Raw genomic sequence first — 25902 nt, forward strand, 5'->3', positions numbered from 1 at the left:
ACCAAATTATACCTTCTGTACAGATCTCTTTCACAAAACTCCAGACTGTTATATCTGAAAGCTTCCTCCCCACCTACTTGGATGTCTAATGGGAATCTCACATTTAGTATGTATAAACTAAATCCTGATCTTTCCCCTTCATGAAAATGGATCTGCCCTAAATCTTCCCCAATTTAGTCCATGGCAGTCTCATTTTTCTACTTGCAGCCCAGAGACTTGGAGTAACTTTGATTCTTCTTTCTTTCATACTTCCTATCAACCCATCAACAAATATGCTAACTTCACCTTCCAAATATATTCAGAATCTGCCACTTTTTACTGCTCCTATTACTACTAACCTATTGCAAAGATACCAGTTTCTTTCCCCTGAATTATTGCAATAGACTCTTGACTAGATGCTCTGCATCTACTGTTGAACCTCTACAACTTATTCTCAACCAAGCAAGATTATATTTCTTCTCTGGTTAAAACACTAGAATAGTTTCTGGTCTGACTTGTATTAGTCAGAGGTCTGCATAAAAACTGAACCAAAAGATTAAAACCAACTGAACAGAGCAATGAACAAAAATAAAGATTTATTTTAAAGAATTACCTCATATGATCATGGCCGCTGGCAAGTCTGAAATCTAGCAGACAGTCCAGCAGGCTGGAGACTCAAGCAAGATTTGATTTTGCAATTGTGAGATTGAATTTCTTCTCCTCTAGAAAAGCCTAAGGTTTTGCTCTTGAGGCCTTTCACCTGGTTGGATGAAGTCTACCAATTATTGAGGGTAGTATCCTCCTTAAAGTTAACTGATTGTAGCTGCTCACCAGATGTACAAAATACTTCCATAACACTGTATTAGTATTTTATTAAACACCTGGGAACTATAGTCTAGTCATGCTGATGCATAAAATTAGCAATCATATCACTCAAAGCCAAAATCCTCAAAATCGCCTTAAAAAGTCTCATTTAATCTAGCCCTGTGTTAGCTAACATTCTTTGTTGCCATTCTGTTCTCTTTCACTCTGCTCCAGTCACATTAGCCTCCTTGCAACTTCTCAAGCTCATCAAGTACATTCTTTCTTTAGGAACATTGGCTGTTCCCGCTGAAATATTCTCCCCCAGACATTTGAAAGGTTCCTCTTTACTCATATTTTGTTCAAATACCACCTCCCTTTGTCCCTTTCCTGCTTTATTATCCCCACAACATTGTGTCATCACAATCTGACCTTCCATGTGCTTATTTGTTTATTGTCTTTCCCTTCCCGCTAGGATCTAAGTTCCAGGAAGGCAGGAATCTTTGTTATATTTACTGAGAACAGGGTCTGAAATATAGTATCTATTCAGTAACCATCTATGGGATTAATTTATGTTTTTAAACATATCATAGGGATTAGTATCATGATTACATTGAACTATTTCCATTGAGTGTAGTAATAAGGTATTAGACTATAGATTGATAAACCCAAGCTTTAGTGGAGGCTCTACCACCCACATTACTTCCCTTGTGGTAAGTAACTTCCCTACTTCAGGGCACAGACTTCCCCAACTAAAATATAAAGGTATTGAATGAGGTTTCTTCCAACTGAGAACACTTATCTTGTTCTTTTCCTCCACATCTTATTTTATTTAAATAAAACTTCAAGAAATATTACAGGTCAAAGAGTTCAAAGTGTATACATTCTCTAACTATTACAAAAGCATAAGAAAAATGCCCCTAATTGAAGAAGCATAAATGATAAAAATTAAAACAGGCCTAGTATAGAGACTTATTTATACCAACAAATTAAGAATGCCTTCTCAGATGTCATCCACTCTCAGTCCAATGTTATACACATAGGACTGCAGAGAACTATAATTGCCTGCATGTTCAGGGGGCAGCTTCCAGAAGCTGAAGACAAACACTACAGCCTTTAGTGAGTCCATTTCTTCATAAAGACACCATTCATTTTTTTCTTCCTCCATCCTTGAGAGCATCCTGCTTTCCTTGGTTTCTATGTAATCTGGTTTCATATCTTAGTTTCCCTTCTTTTTGGTCCCTGCATAACTCTTGTCTTTCTAGACTATAGCTAAGTAATCACTTTCTTTGGAGCTACCCCACTGCCTTGTGAATTTCATCATGGGAGGGTCCCTGCAGGTTTTACCTGCTTTTCTTCATAGGAAGTAATAACTGGCATCACTAATTGGGAGTTCCAGCAATCTTCAGTGACTCACTTTTTCTTTCTCTCTCCCTCTCATTCAGACACAGAATTTGAGTGTTCGTTGTCCATAAGGCTTTAAATCAATATAGACAGTATTTTACAACTCTTAACCACAATCAATAATAGGGGCTCGTACAACACAGCAGTGCATTTTCTCTTGCCCAAGAAAATTTTGTTTCCTGTGAGAGTAAAAGAATGAAGAATCCTATACAATCAATAGCTCAGATGTTGAGTTTCTCTAATCCTTTCAGCTCTAAGAAAGAAACCATGTCAGGTATAACTATCATATAAATTTTTATACAGTTTTCCTTGCACTAGCTGGGTAATACATTAAGTTTCTAAACTATCCAAGAGTAAAAGCTCATAGCTCTCGAAGTTCAGCTTAGTTCTAACTGCAGTCACAGGCATAAATAAGTTGGTGCCAATTCAAAAGAAATGCATAGAGACCAATTAGAGGGAAAAATCTAAGAATGAACATAGCCACAGAAGGCTTTAATTGAAGTTAATCTCCCATTAGAGAAAACCATTATGTAAACAAGGAAAACTGAAACATTCATTAACAATGCAGGTATGCTTGACAAGTGAGTCTTGGCCTTTCAAGCCATGCAGACCAGTCCAGCAAACTGCTACCAGTATCTCCACTCCATGGTGTCATTTAAAAAGAAAGAGAAAAGAAAAAAGAAAAACTCTGCATTTGAAGATTGAAAGGATATGTTGCTAATTCTAGATTATTTCTTACTTTCACCTTACAAACTTATATTGAGGCTCTGGATAAATATTTTTAAATGCTGATAACATTCACCTGTCTCTAATGCCTCACATTCCCTCAGCACTTCTGCAAAATACAGGCCATTTTTGGATACCTACTAAATTCAAGGCTCTGTCCCAGATACAGTACATACATTATTTCACAGAGACACTGCAAGGTAGGCATTATTATTCACATTTTATGGATTAAAGTGCCAAGGGTCAGAAAGGTTAAGACAATTGACCCAAGCTCTACAGCTAATCAGTGAGAGCTCAGCTGCGAACTTTGGTCCATCAGACTCTACAGCGGGTGTGCTTTTTGCTGCTCTGCACAAAAACATCTCACAACTGAGATTCAAGAAGAGGTAGTTTTTTATTTGTTTGCTTGCTTTTGCTTTTGTTTTGTTTTTACTGCAAGGAATTGGAAATATCTTGGAAAGAGTGCAATTGAACGAGCCTCTTACCTGCTTTCTGAGATCACAGGAAGCAGAGAGCTTGACAAGAAGGTCAAAGAAAACCGTTCCAAGCATAGCAACTGAGCAAAAGGATTGCTGAGGGGGAAGGAAACAAACTGAAAATGACCTTTTTTAATCATTGAAGTAAACATGATTTTCTCCATACATCTGTGACTCAATATTTTGAGTCCAATGTATTAACAGTGTAATAAAGATATTGACATATACATAGTACCTTAGAGTTCACATACTGTTTTATCATTGACTGCCTCTCTGTACACTCATAACAATCCTAGAGGCAGGCTGGAAGCATGACATACTTTTTGGAATCACTATCAATTTTTGAGAATCTGCCATGTACTAACTGCTCTACTGGGGTATCACATGTTAGTGAATTGTAGCCTCCCAGTGTAACAGAACCTCTGGGCTGCTCTGATTGAAACAGACCCCACAAGCTGTTTAGTTAGGGGCCCAATTGCCCACCACCAGAATTATAACTCTCAAGACCAGAGTTTAGTGAAAAGAAAAAGAATTGTTTATTTGCACATAGTTCTGCCTCCCCCTCCCAGACCTAGCCAGTCTTAGGAAAGTCAGAAACACTGTTTCCCTACTTCCTAGACACAGTTCAGCTTTATCAGTAGCTGCCAATCACTCAATTCTGATTGCGGAGGTCCTTTCTGTGCTGTGGTGCCCTCCAGCTCTCAATGCAGGACCGCCTGGATTCTCAGCCTCCTTGTAAACTGCCTTCTTCCTGCAAACCACGTGGATCTCCTCTCCTTCTCAAAACTGCATGGAGAGAGCCTCTTAAAGCAGCCTGGAGACCTCCCTTAAAGCAGTCTGGAGACCCACTCTTCCAAGCCACATGGAGGGAGCCCGCGCTAAAATGTCCACAGCTGCTTATATATCCCTGATTGTGTCCTCTGACGCAGTGAGTGTTGCAACCAGTTCTGACCATTCACAGAACCCTATGCAGGCTCTGTAGGCTCCTTCCATGCCATCCCACAGTCCAAGACCCCTCCCATCTTCCTGGGCCTTAGAAATTTCAAAGCGGATCTTTATGCAACAAAGTTTCCAGCCACCAGCTCCAGGCATGCAAGGGCATCCTGAAAGCTGCTTCCTTTCTCCTATCTCTCAGCCGCAAACTCTGGGGTTTGTTTTTGGACTCCCCTGTTTCTGTAACACCAACACTATTTAGAAAAGAGGAAATTCAAGTGTGGTTTTATTTTCTTCCAAATTTAAAAACTAGCAAACTAAAATCAAAGCATAAATAAATGAATAAAGACACAAGTAAATAAGGAGGAATAGTAGCTTTACTGACTTGCTATGTGAAGGCAATATTAATACAAGTCTCCCAGTTCCCTGTTTTTAGTCACATTTCTGGCCTTAAGTACGTTAACCTAAAAATAAAAGTGAGAGGCAATAAGCATTCATTTGAGATTTTGAAAAAATAGCTATTTAGGAAGCACAGATTCAGGCAGAAATACAGATAATGTTCTAATTTGGAGGCAAAGGCAAGGGACATTTATGATAAAGGGAAGAGAAACAATTACATAAATAGAATAAAGAAATTTCCATAGGTGCAGATAAGCTAACATAGTGATGCTAATTCTAAAGAATATCTTTAAATATCAGTTTGATAGTCATATTGTCTGCTTTCTTATTACCTTTGCAAATAGTTGTCTGGGACACAATGCTGCTTTTGGCCTAGTCTAAAGGTTCTATTGCCTGGTTTTAATATTCCAAACATTTGTCTCTGGGATGGAGACTCGGACTTCAGTTTGAAGTGGCTCTGTTTATGTTATTTTTCACAGTACCAAATACAGAGAATTTCTGAATTGCCACTAGGAAGAAAAGACTTAAGTCTAGGTCTGATTTCACATTTAAAATTAATTAAATCAATTGCATCTGTTTGTTTCCTATAACTACTACAACAGATTTCTTTAGGCAACACAAATTTACCATCTTAGAGTTCTAAATGTCCAATGTGGGCCTTACTGGGTATATCACAGTGTCAGCAGGACTGTGTTTCCTTTGGAGGTTCTAGAGAAGAATCCATTTTCTTTTCTTGTCTGTGCCAGCTCCAAAAGGCCACTTGCAGTCTGTCTCGTGGTCCCTCTGCCATCTTCAGAACCAGCAGTGTGGCATTGACATCAAATCTCTCTCACTGACGCTGACAACCACTCTTGCCTGCCTTTTCCTCTTTTAAGGATTTGCAGAATACACTGGGCCCACTCAGATAATCCATGAATAATCTCACCTGCTGAAAGTATTTCATTTAATAACATCTGCAAAGTTCTTTTTCACATGTAACCTAACATATTCACAAGTACTGGGGATTGAACATGGAAACCTTTGGAAGCATATTTGTCTGGAATTGATATTTGCCAATCTAGAAACAAAGACTTAAGAGAGTTTTTTTTTTTTTTTTTTTAAAGTATATTTTATTGATTATGCTGTTACAGTAGTTCCAATTTTTTCCCCTTTACTCCCCTCCACCCAGTATCTCCCTCCCCCAGCATCCCCCCCCAAGTCCATACCCATGGTTCGTAAAAAATAACTATCCCTCCCTCTCAGATATTAAGACCCTTTGTAATCTTGTAAAGGACAATGGGCGAAGGTCTCAAGCTCCTCTAGCTGCTTCAAGCTGGACATGGTCGTCGTCCTACCTACCCTTGGGTCCAGAAATCCCTAATAAGAGTGGGGGTGTGGAGGCGAGGGTGGCCTTCCCACATGGGGAAGGATCATGCAGACTCCAGGTCAGTTGGCTGTCTCCAGACAACGGCGTGCTTGGTTTAGCAGGCTGGCATCCTTGTTGTGTTCTGGGGGCAACAGATTTGGCAAAAAGGGTTAAAAAGCATCATTCAATCCATAACTACTAGGTGGCAAAAGGCAGGGATTAATTTTTCAATGTTCCACATTAGGAGAAAAAAAAAAAAAAAAAAAAAAAAAAGGGCTTCTTTGGAGGAAGGTGTGCTAGGCACATCTCTCCTGTCCAAAACCCTTTTGCCCATTTTATCATTTTATTTAGTTTGGGCTGAGGGAAATAGTTTATGTTTCCCCCCTCTCAGACCTCTGGGCCCTTTCTGTCCAAGCCATTAGGATAGAAAAGAGAAACTGGTTTTAAAGTGAGGCCCACAGACCACCCCATTCTTCACCAACCCAGCCATTTAGTTCAGCCAAACTGTTGAGTCTCCGGAGGCAGCGCTGCAGAGAGGATTAAGTGAGGCTTATGCGTACAGACAATCACTCAGGTAATGCGGTCATAGGCTTATGCCCTTTGAAAACAGAAAACACATGTTAATTTATGTAACATAACCAACAAAAAAGTCTCTAAATCTGTAAGACTGTCTTATTGGGAAGACATACAGTTGCAAGGCACTTGACATTCTACTTGCCTGCAACATGAATCTCTTTGGTGATATCACAGATATGGTTTAATTTTCAAGTGAAACCATTTTTTAAATGAGAAGAAACTTTTAAGATGGTTAGCTGACCTACTTTACAGTCTGCCACTGATCATTGTGATTTTCCTTGAATAATGATTTTTCTCCCTAAGATTACTCTCCTTGTCTTTAAAGGGACTACATTAAGTCCATTTTTAATTTATCCTGTTCATTTGCATAAGCATAACAAGAGCAGCAAATGATCACTTATGATTTTTAGTTCTGTTTTGCTGGAACTTACCCAAGGAACATTTAGGGTGGCCCTCAGTCTGCTCTTCAGTGCACAGAAGCTGGGCCACATACCTGGCATTCATCCTTGCCTGTACACACCTGTTCTTTCCAAGTCTTTCTGGTTTTCCATTGTGCCTTAAGGTCCCTTCTAGCCATCTTTCAGGAAAACAACCTTCGTTCCTTCCCTGGAGAGATTGCTGTGGACCGCACAACCAACCATGGCAGCAGGCCTTTTATTTCGCGGGCTTTTATTACCTTTGAAAGTCATTCCCAGTTCCTTAGGGCTTTTTGGTAACAACATGAGCCCAAGCATGTCTCCTTTAGGCTTGACATTCCAGTCAAAGGCTTGTTCAGAAAAAGGAACCTCTATTAACAACTGGTCTTATTAGGTCTATGCAAAGAAACTTAAGTCATTACTTACTTGTTTAGAATGCCAAACTCTGGAGAGATCAAATAGGGAGAAAAATATACAACGTGAAGGAAAATCTTTGTCCTAATATTCACTGAACTGGCATTTCCATTCTTCATATTTTCATTTTCCCCCACTAAAAAAAATTTTTTTGTTTGTTTTTCCATTACAGTTGTCTCACTTTTTTTTTTTTCCCCTCTTGCTTCCCTGTATCCTGCCCCTCCCTTCCCCCACATTCAGTCCCCACTCAGTTGCCCATGTCTGTGGGTCATTTATACATGTTCTTTGATTTTACACTTCCCCTTCTTACCCCCTTTTCTCCCTCCCCCCTCCCCCCTTGTTACTGTTAGTCTACTCCTTGTTTACATACCTCTGGTTCAATTTTGCTCATTTGTTTGTGTTGTTCATTAGTTTCCTGTAATAGGTGACAGCATAACGTATTTTTCTTTCGTTGCCTGGCTTATTTCGCTAAGCATAATTCTCTCTAGTTCCATCCATGTTGTTGCAAATGGTAGAAGTTCCTTCTTTCTTTCTGCTACATAGAACTCCATTGTGTAAATGTACCACAGTTTTTTGATCTACTCATCTACAGATGGGCATTTAGGTTGTTTCCAGCACTTGGCTATTGTAAATAGTGCTGCTATGAACATTGGAGTGCATAGGTTCTTTTGAATTGGTGTTTCAGGATTTTTCGGATATAATCCCAGTAATGGAATTGCTGGTTCAAAAGGCAGTTCCATTTTTAGTTTTTTGAGGAAATTCCAAACTGTTTTCCATAGTGGCTGCACCAGTCTGCATTCCCACCAGCAATGCACCAGGGTTCCCGTTTCTCCGCATCCTCTCCAGCACAAGTTGTTTGTTGATTTGTTGATGATTGCCATTCTGACTGGTGTGAGGTGGTATCTCATTGTGGTTTTTATTTGCATCTCTCTGATGGCTAGTGATGTTGAGCATATTTTCATATGTCTATGGGCCCTCTGTATGTCTTCTTTGGAGAAGTGTTTGTTCAGGTCCTTTGCCCATTTTTTAATTGGGTTGTCTGTCTTCTTGGTGTTGAGTCGTATGAGTTCTTTATATATTTTGGAGATCAATCCCTTGTCTGAGATGTCATTGGCGAATATATTTTCCCATATGGTTGGTTTCCTTTTCATCTTGCTGATGTTTTCTTTAGCTGAGCAGAAACTTTTTAGTTTGATGTAGTCCCATTTGTTTATTCTTTCCTTTATTTCCCTTGCCTTGGGAGATATATCAGTGAAAACGTTGCTACGTGGGATATCTGAAATTTTCCTGCCTATTTTTTCCTCTAGGACTTTTATGGTATCACGGCTTACATTTAAGTCTTTGATCCATTTTGAGTTTATTCTGGTGTATGGTGTAAGTTGGTGGTCTAGTTTCATTTTTTTGCATGTCCCTGTCCAGTTCTCCCAACACCATTTGTTGAAGAGGCTCTTTTCACTCCATTTGATGTTCTTTCCCCCTTTGTCAAATATTAGTTGACCATATGAACCTGGGTTTATTTCTGGGCTCTCTATTCTGTTCCATTGATCTATATGTCTGTTTTTATGCCAGTACCAGACTGTTTTGATTACCGTGGCCTTGTAGTATAGTTTGATATCAGGTATTGTGATTCCTCCTACTGTGTTCTTCTTCCTCAAAATTGCTGTGGCTATTCGGGCTCTTTTTTGGTTCCATATAAATTTTTGAAGTATTTGTTCTAGGTCTGTGAAATATGTTGCTGGTATTTTAATAGGGATTGCATTGAATCTATAAATTGCTTTGGGTAGTATGGACATTTTAATGATGTTGATTCTTCCCATCCATGAGCATGGTATATGCTTCCATTTATTTGTATCTTCTTTAATTTCTTTCTTCAATGTTATGTAGTTTTCTGAGTACAGGTCTTTTACCTCCTTGGTTAAGTTTATTCCTAGGTATTTTATTTTTCTTGTTGCTATGGTAAATTGAATTTTTCTTTCAGTTTCTATCTCTGAGTTTTTATTGTTGGTGTATAAAAATGCCTTTGATTTCTTAATATTGACTTTGTATCCTGCTATTTTGCCGAATTCACTTATTAGGTCGAGTAGTTTTTTTGTGGAGTCTATAGGGTTTTCTATGTACACTATCATGTCATCTGCAAATAATGACAGTTTTACTTCCTCTTTTCCAATTTGGATGCCTTTTATTTCTCTTTCTTGTCTGATTGCGGTGGCTAGAACTTCCAAGACTATGTTGAATAGGAGTGGGGAGAGCGGACATCCTTGTCTTGTTCCTGATCTCAGGGGGAATGCTCTCAGTTTTTGCCCATTGAGTATGATGTTGGCTTCAGGTTTCTCATATATGGCCTTTATTATGTTGAGGTATGCTCCCTCTATTCCCATTTTGCTGAGAGTTTTTATCATAAATGGATGTTGTACTTTATCAAATGCTTTTTCTGCATCTATTGATATTATCATGTGGTTTTTGTCTTTCATTTTGTTTATGTGGTGTATTACGTTTATTGATTTACGAATGTTAAACCATCCTTGCATCCCTGGGATGAATCCTACTTGATCGTGGTGTATGATCTTTCTAATGTGTTGCTGGATCCGGTTTGCCAATATTTTGTTGAGGATTTTAGCATCTATGTTCATCAGCGATATTGGCCTGTAGTTTTCTTTCTTTGTTGTGTCTTGACCTGGTTTTGGAATTAGGGTTATACTTGCTTCATAGAATGAGTTTGGCAGTCTTCCCTCTTCTTGTATCTTTTGGAATAGTCTGAGAAGGATAGGAGTTAGTTCTTTCCTAAATGTTTTGTAGAATTCACTTGTGAAGCCATCCGGTCCAGGGCTTTTGTGTGCTGGGAGTTTTTTGATTACTGCTTCAATTTCACTAGCTGTTATTGGTCTATTCAGACTTTCTGCTTCTTCTTGATTCAGTTTGGGAAGACTATAGGTTTCCAGGAATCTGTCCATTTCCTCTAGGTTGTCAAATTTCTTGCCATACAGTTGTTCATAATAATTTCTTATAATCCTTTGTATTTCTGTGGTATCAGTTGTGATTTCTCCTCTTTCATTTCTGATTTTATTTATTTGGGTTCTCTCTCTTTTTTTCTTGATGAGCCTGCTTAAAGGCTTGTCAATTTTGTTTATTTTTTCAAAGAACCAGCTCCTACTTTTGTTGATCTTTTGAATTGTTAGTTTAGACTCTATGTCATTTAATTCTGCTCTGATCTTGATGATTTCCTTCCTTCTACTTGATCTGGGCTTTGCTTGTTGTTCTTCCTCTAGATCTTGTAGCTGTAAGGTTAAATTTTTTATTAGATATTCCTCTAGCTTTTTTAGGTAGGCCTGTATTGCTATGAACTTTCCTCTTAGGACTGCTTTCGCTGTATCCCATAGGTTTTGGGTTGTTGTGTGTTCATTATCATTAGTTTCCAGAAACTTTTTGATTTCTTCCTTGATGTCATTGTTAACCCATTCATTATTTAATAGCATGTTATTCATTCTCCATGAGTTTGAATGTTTTTGAGTTTTTTCCTTGAGGTTGATTTCCAATTTTAAGCCATTGTGATCTGAGAAGATGCTTGATATAATTTCAATTTTCTTGAATTTGTTAAGGCTTGTTTTGTGTCCTACCATGTGGTCTATCTTTGAAAATGTTCCATGTGCACTTGAGAAGTATGTATATTTTGCTTCTTTGGGGTGAAAACTTCTATATATATCGACTAAGTCCATTTGATCTAGGGTGTTGTTCAGTGCCTCCATATCTTTGGTGTTTCTTTGCTTCGAAGATCTGTCCATTGTTGACAATGGGGTGTTAAAGTCCCCTACTATGAGTGTGTTGTTGTCTATATCTTTCTTGGAGTCTTTCAAAAGTTTCCTTACATATTTGGGTGCTCCTAAGTTTGGTGCATATATATTTATAAGGGTTATATCTTCTTGATGGATTTTTCCCTTAAGTATTATGAAATGCCCTTCTTTGTCTCTTTTTATGGACTTTGCTGTGAAATCTGTTTTGTCTGATATAAGTATTGCTACCCCGGCTTTTTTTTCATGTCCATTTGCTTGGAATACATTTTTCCATCCCTTTACTTTCAGTCTGTGTAGATCTTTTGTTCTAAGGTGGGTCTCTTGTAGACAGCATATATGTGGGTCATTCTTTCTAATCCATTCAGCTACCCTATGTCTTTTAATTGGAGCGTTTAATCCATTTACATTTAAGGTTATTACCGATAAGTACTTATTCATTGTCATTTTTCCCCTTTGTACTCGTGTTCTTCTCTGTCTCTCTCTGTTTCTTTATCTTCTTAGAGCAGACCTTTTAGCATCTCTTGCATTGCTGGTTTGGTGGAGATGTATTCTTTTAGCCTTCTTTTGTCTTGGAAGCTCCTTATTTCACCCTCCATTTTGAATGAGAGCTTTGCTGGGTATAGTATTCTAGGTTGTAGGCCTTTGTTTTTCATTGCTTGGAATACTTTTTGCCATTCCCTTCTGGCTTGTAGTGTTTCTGCTGAGAAATCTGATGATAGCCTTATTGGAGTACCCTTGTATGTTATTAGTTGTTTTTCTCTTGCTGCTTTTAGGATCCTCTCTTTGTCTTTGAATGTTGCCATTTTAATTATGATGTGTCTTGAGGTGGTCCTGTTGGGGTTCATCTTCATTGGGACCCTCTGTGCTTCCTGGACTTGCGTGACTCTTTCTCTCGTCATGTTAGGAAAGTTTTCTGTCATTAGTTTTTCAAAGAGGTTTTCTATCCCTTGCTCTTCTTCTTCTCCTTCTGGAATTCCTATGATACGGATATTATTACGTTTCATGTTGTCCTGCAGCTGTCTTAGAACCTCTTCAGTCTTGTTCAGTCTTTTTTCATTTTGTTGCATTGTCTGGGAGTTTTTGTGTAGGTTGTCCTCCAGCTCGCTGATCCGATCTTCTGCTTCCTCTAGCCTGCTTTTAATTCCTTCTACTGTGTTCTTCAATTCAGAGATCGTATTTTTCATTTCCTCCTGGCTCTTATTGATAGCTTCTATGTCCTTTTTCATGCTCACGTAATTTTCTGTGAGTTCCTTGTAGTTTTTCTGGAGTTCTTTGAAGTTTCCGCTGAGCTCATTCAGCTTCTCCATAATCCATGTTTTGAATTCCATATCTGATAGTTCGCTCCCCTCTATTTCATTTAGCACTCTTTCTGGGGATTCTACCTTTCCTTTTGATGGGAGGTTGTTTCTCTGTCTCCCCATTTTTTTGACTCCTATTGTTTGTTGGTGCTTCTTGGAATGATCTGCACTTCCTGGATCTGCCTCTGGTGGCGTCAGATCATGTACCAGTCTGGCCCTAGGCAGCCTGTTGGAGACTTCCAGGGATCTACTGTTGTTGTCTGTCTTCTTTGATTGTTAATCTATTCAATCTGTGATTAGCTGTCAGGCTTAAGGACTGTGGGTGTGGCAGCTTAATTCCTGCAGGCAGGGCTTTTGCTTCCCCTCAGGCTGACGCCACTTGGAGGGGAATGGTCTACCCGCAGTACTGGGGATGAGTCAGCACTGGGACCCAGTCAGCTGCTCCTCCAGTTCTCCCCTCAAAGCCACCGTGCCAAATTCTCCCCAAGTGTCTCCAGTCCTCTCTGCCTTCCCTCTGCTTGAGCCCAGGGTAAGTGGTGGCCAAAATATTTTCGTATGTGATCCACTTAAGAGCTCTTTTTCTCCTGCTGTTTCTCTCCGGCTAGCAAGAAAGCCTGTGGCTTTTCGCTTTTCACAGCTGATACTATTTTACTTTCCACTCTGTCGCTGTAGGCTGGGAAGCCCAGCTGGGGGTTTAGACCCTGCCCTTCTCAGGGGGAATCCCCGGCTGCTGAGCTGTTTCTCAGTCCCTTCAGCAGCCACCCGTGTGAGCCCAGCCAGCCCTTCCGCGTCTCCGCACTCCCTACCGGTCACGTTGTGATGTAGCGGCCTTTTCTGTCTCTCCGTGGTTATAAGACTTCTTTCCAGCTAGTGTTCCGTTGGTTATTCCAGATGATTTCTCCAAAATTAAGTTGTAAATCCAAACTGGTCCTGGGAGGAGGTTAGTGTAGCTTCCACTTACTCCTCCGCCATCTTGGATCTCTTAAGAGAGTTTTTAATAAAAGGTGGAATCACCTTTTTTGTATTAAAAAAATGATAAAGAACTTTTGAATATCAGTTAATAAAGCTTTTAGTAAACAATTCCAAAAAGGAAAATTGTTCAATTTGACATCTAAGAAATAGTTTATATTTGGGCTATATGATAATACATAAACCAAAAAATCTTTGATGACGGTAGAAGTAAATGCTGCTGAAATAAAATAAATATTATAAAATGTAAGGCCAAAATACATGGAGGGGCATCTACGATACCATATAATAACTCATCAACTTAAATTTTAGGGTCTTTTGCCACTATGTGGGTGACTGTAGGTAAACCACTTAAGAGATCTGTGCCTCCATTTCTTGTATATAAAATTGAGGCCCAGATGTCTTAAGTAATTTACCTCTAGTCTCTCATATGTAAAATGGTTGTGGTGAAGATTAATGATCATGCCCCTTATGTACTTACCACAGGGCATGGCCATAGCAGTTGTCAGGTAAATGGTAACTACTCTATTTCTACTTTTTTAGCTCCAATATTATTGTACAAGGAACTCTCCATAAAGGACTTTTTTTTTTTCATTATATGGTTAAAATGTACAACATTTACATTCCTGAGTGGAATCCAACTTCAGGAGAGTTCTTGTAGAGCTGAAAGTCCTTTCATGATAATGCTTTAGAAAATTGCCTGATGAATTGCCCAATAACAAATTAAAGAAATGGGCAAGCTTTGACAGTTAAATTACACTAAGCTCCAAATGTCATAATCACAAAACTAAAATAGATAACAGTGGAATGATAATTCAGTCAAAAAAAAAATCTGACAGGAAGATTTTCTGTCTCCTGGCTATCACAGAGGACTTAAATAATATTCTGACTTGAGTTAGAGGTCAGTTGAATAAATAAAGAGCTATACTGTATAGATATTACAATGTAAATATAACTACTAACCTAGTTTTCTAGTTACTTTAAGTCATCAAGTAGTCCCCGACACCACCTCCCCAGTCAGCATTCAAAATAAAAAGGTTGCTGATCATATAAAGATTACTTCAAACCTCAGTCAAGGTAAGGTGTACAGAGTATATTCTTTTGAAAGCTGCATGCTACGTATTGAGCCCATAGTATATTCCCTACACAAATCTAAAACAAGACTAATTGCAAAAAACAGAATATTATTCTATAAATTATAAGAAAATATTTACAGTTGTTTATAGAAAATACACTTATCTTGGCTGTTAAAATATCTAAATACTGAATATAATAATTCAACAAAACAAGCTTGTTTCTAGTAGAAACTCAATTAAACATCAAAGAAGGAGGTTTCGGCACTAGAACACCAGGAATAATATTTCAGTGTAGTAAATGTAGCATATATTAAAATGTGTATCTTTTGTTTCAAAATGTATAAAAAAATTCTACTTATAAAGTTTATGCTTTCATTAACTCGTGTAAACTGCGAACTCCATCTACAGGCTTCCATAGTCACAAACAAAATAGAACTATATTGAAGTAACATTTGCCCATTGATTATATTGTTTCCTATGAGGAAATTAGTTTATGGTCTTAAAAAATTTAAGTGAAAATTAGAAAACTTTTATTTCTTTTTATTTCTTTTTAAAGTATAGTTGGTATGTAAAATTAGATTAGTTTTGTTGGTTTTCGATGCACAATTTTATTGCCTTTTCGATTTAAAATGGCAAGCAGAGATTATAGACACAGAGTGTCAGCCATCCACCCTTGTTAAAATGCCAGAGAGCCAATCCTGGCATCATGAGAGCCCAGGGATGAAAAATCAGAGGAAGGTTACATTCCTGTGGCCCTTAGAACACTGGGGTTTTAACATCATGGAATTGGATCTTGAGGAATTTACAACGGGAGCCTTAAGCTATCTATCTACAACTCTGAAGTTTGTGAAATTGCGAAAACGATTAAAATAAGAATGTAAAATGGCAAGTGCCTTCATGTGAGGTCTTTGCAGCAGGATATAGTGTGAAATGAAGCTAACCAATTTCCACTTTGTAGTTTTGATAAATGCCCAGAGGGCTTTTGGAAAGTAAGCAAGATGAAAGGAACAAAAGCTGAGTGATCGTTTCATTAGGGGACCTTTGATTTATTCTGGAGTTCAACTTAGGCAAGTCGATATCAGAAAACTCAAAATACTAAGAAACTCCTCATTTCATTTCTCATCCAAGAGCATACCCTAATGTTCATTTCATTGTTTTTCTGAAGTTAAACTATTCTTGTTTTCCCATCCAAAGGAAAAGCATTCCTGAGCCCACCCTAGTCCATATAAGATTTAACATACTACTTAATACACAGATAAGTGTTCTGCATACAGCACGTCTGCTGAAAAATTAAATTAGTTTATAAAAAATATTTTCTGAGCACCTGTAATGTTTTACAACCTATGCTAAGTTCTGAGAATAAAACAATGAGCCAGACAGGTATGGTTCACAGACACATGGAATTTACAGTCTTCCTGTAGAAACAAACAATAAACAACTAATAATTCATTTCAAATATGATAAACATTATGAAGCAGGAAAGGGCACCATGAGAGCTTTTGATAAATTTGACTTAGTGGGGCCTCAGAGAATGAATAGATGAGCTGATTTTGAAGGATGATCAGAATTAATGACAAAGGAATGGAAACTAGGGCTGGAAGACAGAGGGCTGTTCAAGCTGAGCTAACAGGCTTCAGAGCAGACTGAAGTGTTCAAAGTTTGAGAACCGAGAGAAAACCAGAATGGATACAGCCAAGAATGGGGAGGGAATAGAGTGAGGCAGAGGGAAAAATAGGAAGAGGCTACATCATTCCAGGTTTAGAAGTCTTATCAAAGATTTTCCTTTTACCCTAACCACAATCAGAAACCATTGGAAGGTGCTGAGAAACACACTGATACAACAGACTTATATTTTTAATAGATTGTTTTAGCTGCAATGTGGAGAATAGATTAATGAAGCATTTATTTCTCAAATATTCATAAATTTCACACAATATAGCAACAATAATCAAAAGGAAAATGAATGTAAAAGATTAACAAAAACAAACACCAATAAACCTGAGTCCAGAAAATGCAACTATCTGATTTGATAGAATATCACAAAAGGTATCTGATTCAAATGACTATCTCTGTCTTTACCAATAGAATACAAACTCCATGACAAGATATATGCCCTCTGTCATGTCCATTAAATTAGCTCCAGCACCTAGAACTGTGGCAATCTACAGGAAAATCCTCAATAACTATTTACTAAATGCATGAGTAAATTAACTAACAAAAAAAAATGGTTTTCATTCATTTTATACCCATGGTAATTACATTCTCCATTAATCTCTTAATGATTTTCATAAATATTTTCTTTCTATAGGTAGATTATTTCTCTTCTACTATTCTTCCACATTTAAGGCAAAAGAAGATAACAGGTTTCAGTGACAAGATGAGCATAGTGTTAAGTGGTGTCAAATAAGAATGAAATAATAGTCTGAAGAAAAGATAAACCAGGGCCCATAAGATATACCAAATGAGTTAGCTTGAGGCATTAAATCATGCATCTGAAGAGGTTCATGCCCCATTAGGGCCTCTAAGCTCTTGGCCACTGATGGCACCCCACTATGTTATGTTATATCTCCCCCCAAAGTTATATGCTGAAATCCCAGCACTCAAAGTGATGGCATTAGGAGGTGGTCTTTTTGAAAAGTGGTTAGGTGATGAGGGTGAAGCCTTCATGAGTAGGATTAGTGTCCTCTAGAAGGGGCCCCAGAGGACCCCCTTGCCCTTTCAGTCTGTAGGGTTACAGCAGAAAGACAGAAATCTAGGAAGCTGGCTCTCGCTACACGGACCTGCCGGTGTCCTGCTTTCCCACTTCCCCACCCCCAGAATGGCGAGAAGTAAGCCACTCGGTGTTTACAAGCCACCAGGTGTTCATAACCCAGTTCCTTTATGGTGTTTTTGTTAGAGCAGCCTAAAGGGACTAAGGCACACCCTTGTCTCCAAGTGTTCATACTGAGAAGTCTATGTTCAAGGTGATCAGCTAAACAGCATGAAGCTCAAGTACACATCCACTATAGCAAAATAGCAGAGGCATCTCACAGGTGCTGATTTAGTACCATCACGGAAAGGATATAAGAAAGTCAAGTGTGCAACCTCATTAGGTCGATGGTTGAGTTGCTTGCTCTGTGCTTCAGACTTTTCCCTGCAGCAACATTGAAATATCTCAACACACACACACACACACACACACACACACACACACACACACACACACACACCCCTTTCTACAGAGGGGAAAATGAGGCAATGAATGCACCCACCTTGAGTAGATACAGTCTGTGTGATGGTGCAGATGTCTAGTCAGGTGGGCCCCACTGGCTGGTGATCTCTGGAACTTAGAGCAGTGCCTGTCCTCAGAGACCAGCTTCCAGGTCACTTCATATTCTAGAATTCTGTAAAAAGACAAGCTATTATTCAAAAATAAAGACATTTTAGATGTATAAAGGCTCAGAATGTTTGTACCTGAAAAATATGTTGTAAAAGAATTACTGGAGCATATGGAAAAATGAAGCCAGGAAGAATTAGAATTCCGAAAGTAATGGTAAGTTACTCAGTGTTATTATGAAGTTTAAATAAGTAATGATTATTAAAACATTTAATTAATGTGTGTATAGGGGAATAGGGTAGAGTTGCCTGAGGGGAGGGGATTGCACAGAAGTGAAAATTAAAGAATGCAAACACATCTTAACATGCCTTTTAGGATATATAGGTACTTAGCAATTTTTATCTGTGTTTTAAAAAAATAAGTTCGAATATTTCTGCTAAAGTAACAAAGGAAATATTAGAAAATAGAAATAGAAGTATTGTTTTCAATTTAGAAAATACACACACACAAAAATTAAAACGCACAAACATGATATACTTTTTAAAATCCAGGAATAAAGACAAAAGAAACAAAGAGATACCATAGTGAAGAAAAAACACAAAGAAAGATGGCAGAAATTTCAGTGGACACAGTAAACATAAGTACGCTCAGCTCATCTTTTAGAAAACATTTTGAAATTTGTAAAAACAAATTATGTAACCATGTTCTATTTTAAAGTGCCACACTTTTTACAAGAAGGATATGGAATCTAAAGAACAAAATAAATGAACAAACAAAATTTAAACAGACCTATAGATACAGAGACAAAACTGATGTTTGTTAGAGTGGAGGGGGAGAGGTTGGGGCACTTGAAAGAGGTGAAGGGACTAAGAAGCACATATTGGTAGTTACAAAATAGTCATGAGGAAGTAAGTAAAGCATAGAAAATATAGGAAATACTATTGCAATAACTATGTATGGTACCATTTGGGGCACTGGAAATATCAAGGGGAACACTATGTAAAGTATGTGATTGTCTAACTACTAAGCTGCACACCTGAAACCAATACATAATTAATTTTTTTAAAAGGACACAAGGCAGATGAAAATAAATACAAATGCTGACAAAATAAAGCTGAGTTGACAAAATAGCACACAAAGAAGAATTTAAAAGAAACATCTTTCAAGCTCATTGATAACATAGAGTCTGCTCTCCATCACCATGAGTTCTGCATCCATGGATTCACCCAACCTCAAACCAAAAACAGTTAAACAAAAAACTCTAGTAAATTAGTACCTAAACAATACAGTATGACAATTATTTACACAGCATTTACATTGTATTAGTTCTATTAGTAATCTAGAGATGATTTAAAGTATACTAGAAGATGTGCATTGATTATATGCAAAAACTAGGCCATTTTATATAAGGCATTTAGTTCTATTAGTAATCTAGAGATGATTTAAAGTATACTAGAAGATGTGCATTGATTATATGCAAAAACTAGGCCATTTTATATAAGGCATTGGCACATCCATGGATTTTGTTATGCACGGAATTCCTGGGGCCAAAGCCCCATGGACACCAGGAAACAACTGGATCAATAAATCAGCAATCCAATAAGAAGATATAAAAATCATAAATTTGAAACATCTTACATAAGTTCAAAACATATAAAGGAAGAACTGATGTTCCAAAGGACAAATGGATAAATTGATACTTCACAGTGGGAGAATAAAACACATCTCAGTTAGAAATCAACAGACAAACTAGAAAAGAATATCAGTACAGAGGATTTCAATGACACCTTCAAGGTTTTACCTTACACTAACGCACACATGAGAAGTTGTGTAAAAGGTAACACATTCTTTTTAGCCCATTCACACACAAAAATGCCTTTGAATTAGGCTATAAAGGAAATATCAAGTTTCAAAAATTGTATCTCACAAGGTTTATTCACTGGCTATATTAGAAAAAAATTAGAAATCAACAAAAATAGCAAGAAAAATGCATACATTATAAAATTAAAACCCCCATTACCAGTCATTGTACTACATTGCTGAATAGAATATAGGACATTTATACCATGGAATACTAATCACAGTTGTTTCCCCCCTTATCCATAATGTCACCCTCCATGAGAATTTTTTTAGCATGTTAGTAACTACTCATTGAAGCCCTCTCATGATGGTTGCTTTAGCTCTTTCAGATAATTATAATATTTACCTGCTTTGTGTTGGCATCTATTGATTGTCATTTTTCTTTCAGTCTGACATCTTTTTCATTCTTGGTATAATGAGTGATTTTTTCAATTGAGACCTGGACATTTGGATATTATGATATGAGATACTTTATCTCATTAAGTATTCTGCTTTAGTTGACTTTCTCTGAAACTCCTCAAGCAGTGGAAAGACAGGCATTGATTCATTAATGCCAGGTGGAGGTACGTGTCACATTTCCCACTCAGCCTTCGTTTATATCCAAGGTGGGTGCTACTTGTCCCTGTTGAGCAGGGTTTGGAGTTCTGTAGCCCCAACAGGACAACACTCGTGACTATCTAGCTGAGAGGGATATTGGTATTGGTATTGGTATTGGTATTGGTATTGGTATTGGTATTGGTGTTGGTGTTGGTATTGGTATTGCTCCCCACATTGCTTTTACAGACACTGATACTGTTTTCTATCATCTGAGGGCATTCATAGGGGTCACTTTAGAAAATCCTGAGCCACCAGAAAAACTTCAAAGTTCAAATGAAAAAAATCTCTCCCTTCACCCATGGTCTTTTGAATAGCTCCATGCTTTATTCTGACATGCACCTTAAAATGACCTGAAAGTTGAGTTACAGTGAACTCACAGCACTGCTAGGCAAGCACTATCCTGAAGCAGGTCTTAAAATATGTTAATAGGAATTTAAAAACACTAAATTTATTTTGCATCCATAAGGCTCATAATGGAATATTAATCTTCAGCTGTGGATTCCTATCTTAATATTTAATTTAATGAAACCAAAGGCATCTGAATAAAATGTTGTAAAATTTATAAGCATCTTCTTATCAAGACAATTTATTACTGGTTCACTATTTGCCTAGGGATGTAATTTTAAGCAGTTCAGATGCAAATATTCAGAACTATCTTTCATCTCTCTAAGGACTATCTAACTCTGCCTTTGCCCGTATCCTGAGATGACTTCTTGAGCTCTTTGTTCCCTGAGCAGCTATGAAAATTTGTTAAGAAGCTGATACCCTCTCACTGCTAAGTCTTCAACTGCAGACTTAACATTTTAAAGACCCAGCAAGTCTGGTAGATAACTAAGGAAAATCAACATACCTCAAGAAGTCTCTTCACTCCTCCATGGACACAGAGTCCCAGGAAAGATAAGTACACTATCAGGTTCTCTCTCCTTAATTGTCACTCAGAACTAATTGCTGAGAACATTTATGCCATCAATACTTCTTTCTCTGGTCACCTACTTGCAACCTTAACTTACTTAAGGTGCAATTAGCTAAATTTTCTCTTATAAAATCCTATGAAGATAGAGCTCAGTCTCATGACTACTGGAATGTAATTTAAATATAGCCTTTTAGGTAATAGGTACCACCCTTATACCAGGGAAAGAGGACATTGCTCTTGAACTTCCCCACTCACTTCTTACACACAAGGTGTGTGGTGTGTAGGGCTATAGCCTAGGCCCAATCAGACCTATGCCCACACTTTTGGGCATGTGTAAACAATGACAACTTCACTGTACCTAGGACCTCATTATATTCTCCCCAAATAGTCTAAACTTCTTTCAGAAGTTGATTCTGGCTATAAGATGGGACCTTGGCAAGGGGTATCAGTCCAAACACCTCTCTATGGCATCTCCATATGGTCTCTTCATCTCTTCACAGCATGTTGACTATGTTCAAAGAACAAGCTGTATTTCTTTTTATAGCCTAGATTTGAAAGTCCAATAGTGTGACATCTGCCTTAGTCACAGGCATGCCTAAATTCATAGAAAGGTTAGCATAGATAACCTTTTCCCAAACCCCGACTTTTAAATGGAAGAAATGCCTATAACATTTGATAAAAAGTGTACTTGGACAGGAGAACTTGTTGCAACCACTTTGAAAAATATAATCTGCCACACACGCTATTAAAATAAAACTAATATTTCTATGCTTATTCCTTCAGAATTCAAGGTATAATGGTGTCTTCTATCTTAAGAATCTGTATTTGATATATAAATTTTTTTCTGGCTTTAATGCTAAAGAGAGAATGTAGGGCTCCTCTACCAAATACCCCTAGTTCATAAACAAATCTAGTAGTCTAGAAAGGATTTAGATAACTTGTCTACATTCCAACAGACTTTTAGCCTAGTCATAGTCTTTCAACTTCACGTAGAGTTCTCTTCCCATTACACGAGTTCTGTCCAGAAAAAGTCCAGCCATTATTAATATAAGGAGAATGGTTTGTGTGACATCATGTAACCTGACCACCAAAGAGAGTGGACTGGAATGTGCATGTGTAAACAATGACAACTTCACTGTACTAGTCAGTGTGGGCAGTAGACGCATGTGTATTGTGTGGTTGTCACATTCAAAATGACCGAGAAAGTAGAGCAATAAATCTGTATCAAATTTTGTATTAAGCTTGAACATTCCTCCACAGAAACTATTCAGACCATTCAGAAGGCCGCAGCTATGAGCAACTAACTGGTGATTGGCAACTTCATCATAACAACACACCCACTCATGCACCACATCTCGTGCAGAGTTTTTTGGTGAAACATCAAATCATCCAGGTAACTCATTTCCCCTACAACCCAGATTTGGCATCCTGTGACTTTTGGTTTTTCCCAAAACTAAAATCACCTTTGAAAGGGAGGAGACTTCAGACCATTGATGAGATTCAGGAAAATATGACAGGACAGTTGATGGTGATTGAGAGGAGTGTGTGAGGTCCCAAGGTGCCTACTTTGAAGGGAACAGAGGTGTCATTGTACTATATACAATGTTTCTTATATCTTGTATCTTCTTCAATAAATGTCTTTATTTTTCACAGTACTTAGCTGGACACTTTCTGGACAGACCCATATACCCTGTTACATTAAGGTGCTTAAAATGCTGTCATCTGTCATCTACCATGGTATCTGTAACAATGCCCAAATCATCAACAGTACTTCCAACCTTTCAGATACTTTAAAAATACAAATGATGGCTTCTTTATTTCTTGTAATTCATATAGCCCCATGTGAAAATTGCAGGAACTTTTACAAGCATGCAGCTGAAGTGGGACCCTCAGGTATGTTAACTGGCATCACCATTTATAGTAACAGGGATATGTGATGCAAAAACATAATTATTCCAAATTTGTCTTTAGACATTTATTGACCTTAAAAGTTCAGAATCTATAATGTTCCTCTCATCCAAAACTAATCGCTGACATTTCATAACTTGAATGCTGACAAATTTCCACTCAGTCGCTGTCAAAGTTGGAATATTTATATTTAAGGCACTTTCTTCTAGAATATTTTATATATTTTGGAGAGCAGTGTTGAAGTCTAATTTTAAAGGTGTTCAATTGTCAACAGAAAATTTTTTAAAGTCTAACTTCTAAAAATAATGATATATAAATATTGAATGTAGATAAAACCTATTAACAAGTAATACTTCCTCTGATCTTTTGAAAGCAACATGCTACTTTTTACTCAGAGCTGTTACATTTAATAAGCCTGAAGTCAGACTATGATCTACAAATAAATATTTTTATTTAAAAATTGACAAAAATAAATGAAAATCTTTAGCTGGCTGTAATAACTGCATATATCTTACTATTTACCCATAAACACTTATTTTTAGAGAATCTTATCAAAAATATTTTATTTACACTTTTACTTTAAAATATAACAGAAATGCAAAAATTACCAACCTACCCCATTATATAACACAATTAATGTAATTAAACATTAGCATCTAATATACTTACCAGCAGTTCCACATCAGACTAACTTTTTTACTCTAAGCCTTATTTTGAACAACTATTTACTTCATGGAGAAAGAATTATCTTGTCCATATCTATGAACTATTCATACAAATTGATATAGGCACGTAGAAAGGCTTAAGATATTTAAAAATAAAGAAATTGTATAGTAAGTGAGTTGATTATTCTGAATAAAAATAAAGGGCAATTAAAGACTTTAAAAATATATATCTATAATAATATGGAGATTAAAATCACAACATAAAAAATGTAAGTAATATGACAAAATATTATTTTTCTTATGAAAAGGACTACTGCAAATTGTTAAACATAAAAGACCCTCAGGCCCTCCTATCTGTTATCAGAAAAATAACAGATAGCTGAAGAAGTGGATGAAGAAATAACAAAAATAAATGGATAATACACATTTGAACAAAATTCAACACACTAATAATCATTTACATGTAAATTAAATTATTGTAATCCAATTAACACTTAAAATTAGCAAGGATGAAGAAACAACATCCAGTTCCTGCAATGGTATATTGAAGAAAGACACTCTAAACTGATATATTTTAAGAAGAACAATCCAGTTATTTGTTGCTTGAAAATAATCCAAAATCTTTGATCAAAAGCCTACTTTTGAAAGTCTGTTTTATGGAATTAAATTGAAAAAAAGACAAAAACTCATGCCAACTGCACTTATTATTGCATTGTTTATAACTAGTAAAACATTGGACTGAACAGAAATATTCAACTTTAGGAAATAACTAAAGACAATCCTAATACATTTATATAAACTGTAAAGATTTTTAAAAGGTTTTTAACATTGTGAACTGCATATAAAATAATATTAATAAAATGGGGAACACATACATTCAGTGTATTCTCAACTATATAAAATGTACATTGGAGAAACCTGGGACACAATATACCAAAAACTTGAGAGTAATTCTGGCTTCATAGAATTATACAAGAGTTTATTTGTTCCTGCTTTTTATGTTTATGAATCTGTATCAGTTACTATTAGAAAAAGGAACAAGGAAAGAAAATATCTACAACATATAAGAGGGAAAAAATTAAAAGAAATATTAGCTTCTGGCAAGCATTAATATATGATAGATAAGAATAACTTCAAAATTTTGGTTGAAAAATTCTACTCATTCTCCTTCATTTAAGCATTCACTAACTTGTTTTCTCTTAAAGAATATGTACAAGAATTTTTTTGTTCCAGAAATTAGAGTCAGTCTTTATAAGACACACTGATAATTATACACCTACTTATTTCCCTTTCATCCTTGCCTACCAGGAAAGGCAACGTCAAGTGTCATTCTAAGAAAAATAATAATGTTATTCTATTTTCTCAATACATTTATCAACCTGCCTTGCCTATTGCTGTTTCTATTCTATTTATATCTTCATCCTTTTAAGCATGTTCTATGATAGATTTGTCACAGCAGATGCTGTCAGGCTTTCTAAAATGCTTGTAACGTATAATATGTAAAAACAACTTAAAATAATCGGCATGATGATGAGGAAAGTTGAATAGTTGATTCAGGACAAAAGTTCGCAGATTACTGAAGGTTTAAAAGTAAAACTAAATCAATGTTTTTTATCTTACATTTTAGACTCCAAATAAATCCTCGGTTTTTTAAGCATAAAGGTTATTAGGGCAACCAGTAGGAGATGCCAGGAAAATCATCTTCTCTGCAAGAAAAAATGAGAGAATTGCATGTATAGAGGGTTTGTCGTAGGAGAATCAACTGAAGTGCTTCTGATTATATCATTTGTCTATGTATACTATTCCTCTGTGGCAGCTTTCTACCCAGAAAAGAAAGTCTATTGTTTTGTTCCAATCCTTGAACAAGTCCTCTCTCTGGTGTAAAAGGCTTTCTACCTGTTAAGTGAGTGAGCCAATGAAATAGAATAAGGAGGTTACATTTCTACACCTTCCCTGGTCATGCAGAGGGTCTGATGTTTTTGGTAGAAAGTGATGGCTTACGGATGTCAACATTCTGCTTCCACCAATTCTCTTTAGGAAATG

This window comes from Furipterus horrens, unplaced genomic scaffold (genome assembly GCF_987537825.1).
Source record: "Furipterus horrens unplaced genomic scaffold, mFurHor1.1.pri manual_scaffold_1, whole genome shotgun sequence".
Classification (NCBI taxonomy): Eukaryota; Metazoa; Chordata; class Mammalia; order Chiroptera; family Furipteridae; genus Furipterus; species Furipterus horrens.